Genomic DNA, 8,157 nt, shown 5'->3' on the forward strand with positions numbered 1-8,157 from the left:
GCCAGCCTGGTCTACAAAGTGAGTTCCAGGACAGCCAGGGCTATACAGAGAAACCCTGTCTCGAAAAAAACAAAAAAAAAAAAAAAAAAAAAAAAAAGAAATGTCAAGAGAAAAAAAAATAACATGGGGTCCAAAAAATCATGGTAAGAGATAGTCAACAAATGGTTTAGTCTACCTCACCAGTTCAGGATTATAGCACACTTGACCATAGCAACCCTTTTTACAAGGCTGCAATAAGAAGACATGGTAATAATGGTCTAATAGTCACTATGGAGACAGTAACCTAGCACTTCACCAAAGCCAGCCTTTCTTTCCTCTCCAGAAGCCAAACCGTAAGTGTTGGCTCACACCTGTAATCCCAGCATTTGGGGGGCTGAGTCAGGAAGACCATTACGACTTTGAGAACTACAGAGTGACATTCTATCTCAGTAAAGCAAAAACTACAAGAGGAAGCCCCGGTGTCTTCTGCAGCAACATTCCTGTGTGAGGCTCACCGAGGCTTGGGAACATTTGAGAGCTGTCTCAAGAACAGAGTGACGTCTGGAGATTAATACTGGAAGCTCGCTTGGTCTGGATGTCGTTGAGAATCTGCTGCAGTTCTTCATTTCAAAAAGCCCTTCCAGACTTGGAGTCAGAGCTTTGGACTCTTCAGCAGCCTCTGGGCAAAGATTTGCTAAACAGGCTAACTCAAACTTTATGTGGCTTTTTCTGGAGAAGCAAGCGACGAACCCTGGCAATGGTCTCTCTGAAACGGACGTATAGTTTAGGGTTTTCATGACGACCTCTGAAAGCTCCCGCTCATTCTCTGCACTCTCATTCTGCTGCTTTCGATGCTCCATAAGCATGAGCACTTCAGAGTTTAGGAGAATCTCTGTTGTTTCAGTCTCTTTGGCGAAGACACATCTTCTACATCGCCAACCTGCTCATTGCTTCCACCTGCCACCATTGTATAGGATAGACCGCCACCCATTCTCGCTCCTTTTAAAAGTTACTTTTGCATCTGTTCTTTGCTGATCTTAATTCCAGTGGAGAAGGTATGTCTCAGATGTACTTCAGAAGCTGAGGAGTCAGCCATGGCAGAAGGAAAAGGGTTAAGCAAGTGGTCACTTCTGCATAAAGATTCAATTTGGGCAGGCTCATCAAGACTAGACCATGATTAGGAGGACAGCCGGAGTCTCATCCTAAGAAGACTGGGCCTCCCTCAACGCCTTCTAGTCTTGCCTCTGGGTTCTAAGGATGTTGGTTTGGACCTTATGAGAGTGGGTAAAACTGAGTCTGAGTTGGTGTTGAGTTAGATTATACACAGGGAGAGGTGGTGGTTCTGAAGGACATAACTGGATTTTAAAAGCTTGAATGCCTGCTTGATTGTATAACATTGTAAAACAGCCTGGGCAGAAACTACTGCCTGAGTGCTTGGTCCATGAGTATAGACTGGTTTGGGGAATAGGAAGCAATACGAAGCTTAATAGATAGGTTCTGAGTTAGGTCAGTTCTGGGACACAGCATGGATGGCCATGATTCCTCTGAGAATGGAATGCCCCAAGTGACTGTGTCTTTAGATGTGCCTTGGTCATGCTGTCCCTTTACATTGATGTAATCCCAACTAAGACAGAGAGGAAAGACTCTGCTCCATTTAGAGGCCACTTAACATCCTAGTCTATCCTTTTACCTCATAGTTAGCCCAGGACAAGCATCCAGCATCCCAAAGAGGGAAGATAATCCTACTGGATACACAGCCTGGCAGCATTGTCCATCCCCTCAGTGCATGGATTAGAGGTGCTTGAGTCTTTGCTGCCTTTTGAAGGATTTGACAACTGCTATGGAACATAAGGCACACTGGGCTAGAAAGGCTTCAGGGCCCCCGCCTGTGAGAGGATGTCATAGTGAGATATCTATAATACAGCTCTAGAATTGTCTTTAAATTGGAAAGTGATGCCAGCATGAGCTCTTCCTCTTCATGGGTTTTCAAGTGATTGCTGGGAGAGGCGGGTGTAGTCATGGAGATTGGTTTTGAGGATAACAACCTGATCATGAATTCTAGCAAGTGCCTGACCGCTCTGAAACCCTGGAGCATGACGTCGTTCAGGGCAACTGAAGTGTACCTTAGGGTACAAACCTAGAAAGTTTAATCTCTTAATCAAAAATTTACTGTGTATAGATATCAGTGTCCCAAACCCCAGCACTCCTTGTGGTCTAGGGGTGGATTGTACCTTTACTGGCAAAGATTTATTAAATCAGCTCCATAGTCCTGGTAAAAGATGCCCCACCCCCCCAACACCCCCCCCTGAAAGAAGAAGAAGAAGAAGAAGAAGAAGAAGAAGAAGAAGAAGAAGAAGAAGAAGAAGAAGAAGAAGAAGAAGAAGAAACAGGTGTTGTGACATTTCCAAGACAGCAAGGTTCTGTATAAACACAATGTGAGCCAGAGCTGACTTGATGTCTTTCTCCAGAAGTCCAGAAGTTGAGGGTAGCACCCGAAGTGAATGTTTATATTACACCATGCAAGCTTGATGCTTGCTTCCTGATCTGATGCTGTTCCTATGCTACCTAACTTTGGAAACTTTAGATCTCTAACATTTCCCTACCTCTGGTCTGTGCTGCAGCCTGATATTTGATGTTGATATTTGTGAGCCATGATGCTGCTGGTGGTGGTGGGGTCATACTATTCAGAGTGACTTGCACTGCTACCTAAGGTCATGGTAATATCTTGGTCTGTGCTGCTGCAGAGGGCCATGTCTGGGTCTGTGGTCTTACTGTGGCTGGGTCTATACTACTAATGTTTGTGGCCCGTGTTGCCAGTGAATGCTGGGTAGATGCCCGTGTTTTATGCTGTGGCCAGAAGTCATGTTGATGTTTGAAATCCCAGTTGCATCAGAGGGCCTTATCTGGGTCTGTGGCCCTACTGCAACTTGGAGCCCTGTTTGTGGTCTGTGCTGATGCCAGAAACCAAATAGAAATTCACAACCCATGTTGTGATATTGACGACTACAGATGTATAGCTCAGAAAAGACATGGAAGACTTCTGTGACAATCCCTCCCCATCCCTCTCAAATAGTCATAGCCTAGATGGGAAGCCATTAGAGAGAAACTTTTAAAAACTGTGATAGGATGCTAGAGTGTTGCCATCCACAGTAGATGACTTCCATCAGGGATGTAGGACAAGTATGGTAGTTTGAATATGCTTGGCCTAAGGAGTGGCACTATTAGGAGGTGTGGCCTTGTTGGAGGAAGTGTGTCACTGTAGGTGTGGACTTTGAGGCTCCTATGCTCAGGCTCCACCCAGTGCGGAATAAGACCCTCTTCCTGGCTGCTTGCAGAAGACTGTCTCCTCCTGACCCCCTTCAGATCAAGATATAGAACTCTCAGTTCCTCCTCCAGCACCATGTCTGCCTGCATACCGTGATGCTTCCCATCATGCTGATAATGGCCTTTGAAACTGTAAACCAGCCCCAGTGATATGTTTTACTTTGTAAGAATTGTCTTGGTCATGCTGTCCCTTTACATTGATGAAATCCCAACTAAGACAGAGGGGAAGGACTCAGCTCCATTTCAGGGATAAGCCACTGAGAATTTGACCATGTGTAGCTATCACAAACTGAACTTTAAAATTTTTTTTTTTGGCTGGGGGGAAGTTAACAAAAGTGGGGAGAGGATAGGGAAGAACTAGGAAGTAAATAAAAATATTATGTTGAGGGAAAAAAGAAAAGAAATGGTTTTACTTCTAGGCAGCACTGCAGAAATGCACACACTGAAAGTGTTTTCAGAGTAGTCTTATGTAGTTGAGAGGAGGGGAGAGACTCAACTCAGCTTCTTTTGTAGGGTTAGAGTGCTCCTTGTGGAAGTGGGACAGTCTAGGAGTCTGAACGCCCATTGTGCTTCTTTGCCATGTAGGTAAACCTGTGAACTTGATGGGTTCTCTTCCCTCCTGGTCAAAGTCATGGCATAAGTGTAGCTCTACCAGATCAGTATTGCTGGGTGAAGATAAATATGTTCCCTTTCATCACAGTGTCTAGGACCTAAGAGCGCGTCTTAGTTAGGGTTTTACTGCTATGAACAGACACCATGACCAAGGCAAGTCTTATAAAAACATTTAATTAGGGCTGGCTTACAGGTTCAGAGGTTCAGTCCATTATCATTAAGGTGGGAGCATGGCAGCATCCAGGCAGGCATGGTGCAGGAGGAGCTGAGAGTCCTATGTCTTCATCCAAAGGCTGCTAGTGGAAGACTGACTTCCAGGCATCTAGGGTAAGGATCTTATGCCCACACCCACAGTGACACACCCATTCCAACCATGTCATACCTATTCCAACAAGGCCACACCTCCAGATGGTGCCACTCCCTGGTCCAAGGATATATAAACCATCACAGAGCGTTCCACAATCTCCAGACTTGCTGAATGCCAGTATGCCTACAACACCAAAATAGAACTTTATGATGCTTGTAGGTACTTGTCACCTAATTGTCCTTGGATAGTCCAACTGAACTACAAGGGGACACCTGGAAGGGAAGCCATGTTCTTTTGCTTGTCCTGTAAGATAGGCTGTGCTTAGGTCAAGGTCCCTTTGGTGTTGCTAGTTTGGTGTGCAGGGATTGGTCCAAGAATAGGGAAGGTTGCTGTGGCCCAAGAATGTACCTATTCCCCTCTCAGGACTCAATATAGGGGGTTTCTCATCACTGTGGGCAGACTTCATCTTGGAGCCTGGAGACTTTCCAGACAGTGCTTTCCATAGGACACGTAGCTGGTATGCTGTGTAAATCCCTTGCAAATCAGTACCTGCCTTATAGAAAGAAGTCCTGCCTCCTAAACAGTAGCCTTCCTGACCACAGAAGATGCCGTCCTTAGGTTGAGGCTCCTAGTACAGACTGATGTGTTGTAGTAAAGAGACTGGAAAAATTTAGACCCTTCCATGAATAGATGGGGAGGGCTAACAGTGCAATCCATGAATAACTTGGCACTAGCGCCCCCGCCTGCTGGTCCTCCGGGATTCTGCAGTCAGGCCTTAGTACTTTGGGAGGTATGTATGGTTGGGCAGAACTATCACTATGGACTCGCCAAGTTTTCCTGGGTTTGAACAGGGCATCTCATGATAAGGGCGTTCAAAAAGGAGCCCTAATAAGGGTGAAGCCGAAGGATAAAAGTGTATGAGACATGTATGCACGGTGAATACTCTAAGCACTGAAGCCTTGTCTGTAGATTTCATTTATTCCTTGCCACAGGGTGGTAGGTCTGACAAAATCACCATATCTGGCTTGTTAGGTTATTTGACTGCTTAATTAAAAAAAAAAAAATCATGTTGAAACCATCCTTGGAAAACCCAGAACCCCACCGTCCTTTTCTGTTGTCAGGGCTATATGCTCTTCACCCAGACTGTACTTGGGAGCACTTTGAGGAGCACGTGCTGTGCCTTTAGTCTCAGCTGACCAACTCTTGTCTCTCTCTCTGCTAATGGAAGGAATGAGTCTATAGAAAGTAATACTTTACTCCTCTCTGTTTTCAGATAGCGGTGTGAGTTTTGACTTGTGAGGTAACCCTTGGAGACATGTGCATGGAAAGAGAGTAGCACACACCTTGACTTGCTGACCTGTCTTCTGATAGAAAGCTTTCTAAAGGCTGACCCAGGTGGTGAATGGTTGGGTCTTGAATGATGGAGCAATAGATGTTTTCTGATAGCAAGCAACCGTCTAGTGACCAGTAAGAGGAATATCTAAGCAGCTGTGTACAGCCTATGTTGTTAGGGCCAGTCCACCTTCAGCTTCTATCAAGGGCCTGTTCATGTGTATTTTTCTAGGAGAAGAGCCCTAGGATTTTAATGACTCTTTGTCATTAAGATTGTCTTGCCCTTGCCTTTTATCTCGACTTTGTCTGATTTCAGAGGTGGGGCCTGGCTCCTTTGATAAACATAGGCAAGAACCTGCCTCCCCCAAACCTCCACCACCTGACACACATTGAGCTCCCTTGCTCAACATTGGAGTGATGTATGTCATTGGAGTGACATAGGCCATTGTTTCCTGGGGTGGGGGTGGGGGGACATTCTGCTGTGCTGTGTCTTGGCCACCAGGTGGTGCCAAAGGAATCGCACTTAGCTTCCCAGCAGGCAGTCTTAAGGATGGGGTTTGTGAGGGCCATGCTAGGACAGTCTCTAGCTTGTGTTTGAGGCACTTTCCTCTAGGAATTTTCTCATGAAAGACCATCCTCATACAAAGCTAGAATAGCTCTGAAACAGGTGACCATTCTTGTGAGATGAGGCTGCCTAGGGTAACCCGGCATTGACAGAGCTCACAGGAGCCCCAACACTTCTTCACTCAGCCCCCATCTTCCCAGGTTAGAGGATGTGCACTAAGCAAGCAAATTAGTTTCTTAGCAGTATCCTCATGAGTGGACATGTAATTTTCAGGGATGGCTTAGCAACCTGAGACCGTGCTACCTGCATGAGATAGATAGACATACCCATCTGCAAACAAAGCAATGAATCACTCTGACCTAACAAGCCCTAATAAGCTTGCTTACCTTTCAAGCTCAGACAGATTCCAGACCCTATCCGGGAACTAAAGGCATTGCACTGCTGTGGTAAGGATTGGTTTTGGAGGCATGCATGATAAGGCCTGGGATAGGACCTTCTTTATGTCATTATACTTGCCCTCTCTCCGGCTTTCTCCAGTCCTCACATAGTTCAGGGCCTTTGCTTGAAGAATGGTGTCTCAAAATGGGATGGATCTCCCTACATCAGTTAGCAGTTCCCACAGACACACTCACAGGCCAATTTGATCTCAATTTCTCCACCGTGAATCACACTTCAGGCGATTCTGGGTTGTATCACTTTGACATTTTAAAACTAATGACACATGGTAAGGTTTGGAAATTTCCTGTGACTTCAGGTGGGCAGGGATGGCTTTGGGAGATGATTCTCAGTAGGTAGAGGGTACATGGCCCATCTTAGCTACTTGCCGGGCAAATATTGAACACTTCCCCTGTGAAGCTTGCTATACAGGTGCTATATTTGAAGGTAGGATAAGTTTCCAACTGATGAGAACCGGAAAAGTTAGAAACCAAGTAGATCCTGGGACTGACATTCTCCATGGTGGAAGGTCAAGACGTGCTAAATGAGGCTGTGTCTACCTCTTCTAGAAAGCAGTGTGTCCAACGTTTGTAACAGATGCGTGGACATAGTGGTAGCTTCGTGGTAGGTTTTGATCCAGAATACCACAGAGAACTGTAGTTCCTGGGGGTAGCTTTGCTCAGCATGCTATGAAATTAAGCCTTCCCAGACATGAAGAGTCATCTTTCCTGAATTTGTGTAGACAGCTCTCTTCAACCAGTGATGAACCAGTTCATGACTTGGGGCCAGATTGATGAAAAACGTTCTATTTGGCAGGGTACTTCCTGCTGGGGAAGCGCAGGTTCCTTCTGCTTAATTGACAGAACCCCAGTCATGTTTAGTTGACTGAGGGGTCAGGGCTGAGAGCTGCTCTTGATGATGATCCGCATATAAGAAAACATTCTAGAGCGCAGAGGTGGAAGGAAAGCACGAGGGAGTCTCCCAGAGACTGGGGTCTGAACTTGCCGTTTGGAGGGGCCTGGTTAGTCCCAGTCTGCTGCTAAGTGAGGAAGGAACATGAATAAGCACAAAGTGGAGCCCAGAAAGGGCAGAGACCCAGAAGGTTAGGCTTAACCCTGAGGTTGGACTTAGTACTTAACCCTGCAGGAGAGATGGGCTAGTCAGTTCCATGATTGACTTTAGGATGGTGCATAGTGGTCTCCATTGGAAGCAACCTTTATACTTACGTATACGCCCTTGAGGGCATCAGTGGTATGCATTAGGGTCTTGAGGAAGCTGGGTGCCTTCTTGGTCTACTCACCACTGGGCTCTGATTGGGATAACCTTATTTATCATAGTGTATGGCTTGGAGGAATTTCTTAATCCCAAGGATCCTAGCAAAAGCAGTTTATCTGGCCTTACGTATGATGCCTGATTCTGTTACTTAGCTTCAGTAATACTTGCCACAAAGCTACATAATTTCCCCCTAGCAATGTGTTGTGTAATGCAGGATTTTAGTGGGTCTATCTTGATGCTTCCAGATTTGGTGACAACTAAGATTATCTCCCTATATCAGAAGATGGCAACCAAAAAAAAAAAAAAAAAAAAAAAAGGCCGGGCGTGG

The 8,157-nt window shown here is 45.7% G+C and overlaps 1 pseudogene; it reads right to left on the reverse strand.

The window, feature by feature from the left end:
* Nucleotides 1-522: 522 nt before the first annotated feature.
* Nucleotides 523-946, reverse strand: LOC110294207 (annotated as a pseudogene).
* Between the last annotated feature and the right edge of the window lie 7,211 nt (nt 947-8,157).

Source organism: Mus caroli, chromosome 5 (genome assembly GCF_900094665.2).
Source record: "Mus caroli chromosome 5, CAROLI_EIJ_v1.1, whole genome shotgun sequence".
NCBI classification, from domain to species: Eukaryota; Metazoa; Chordata; class Mammalia; order Rodentia; family Muridae; genus Mus; species Mus caroli.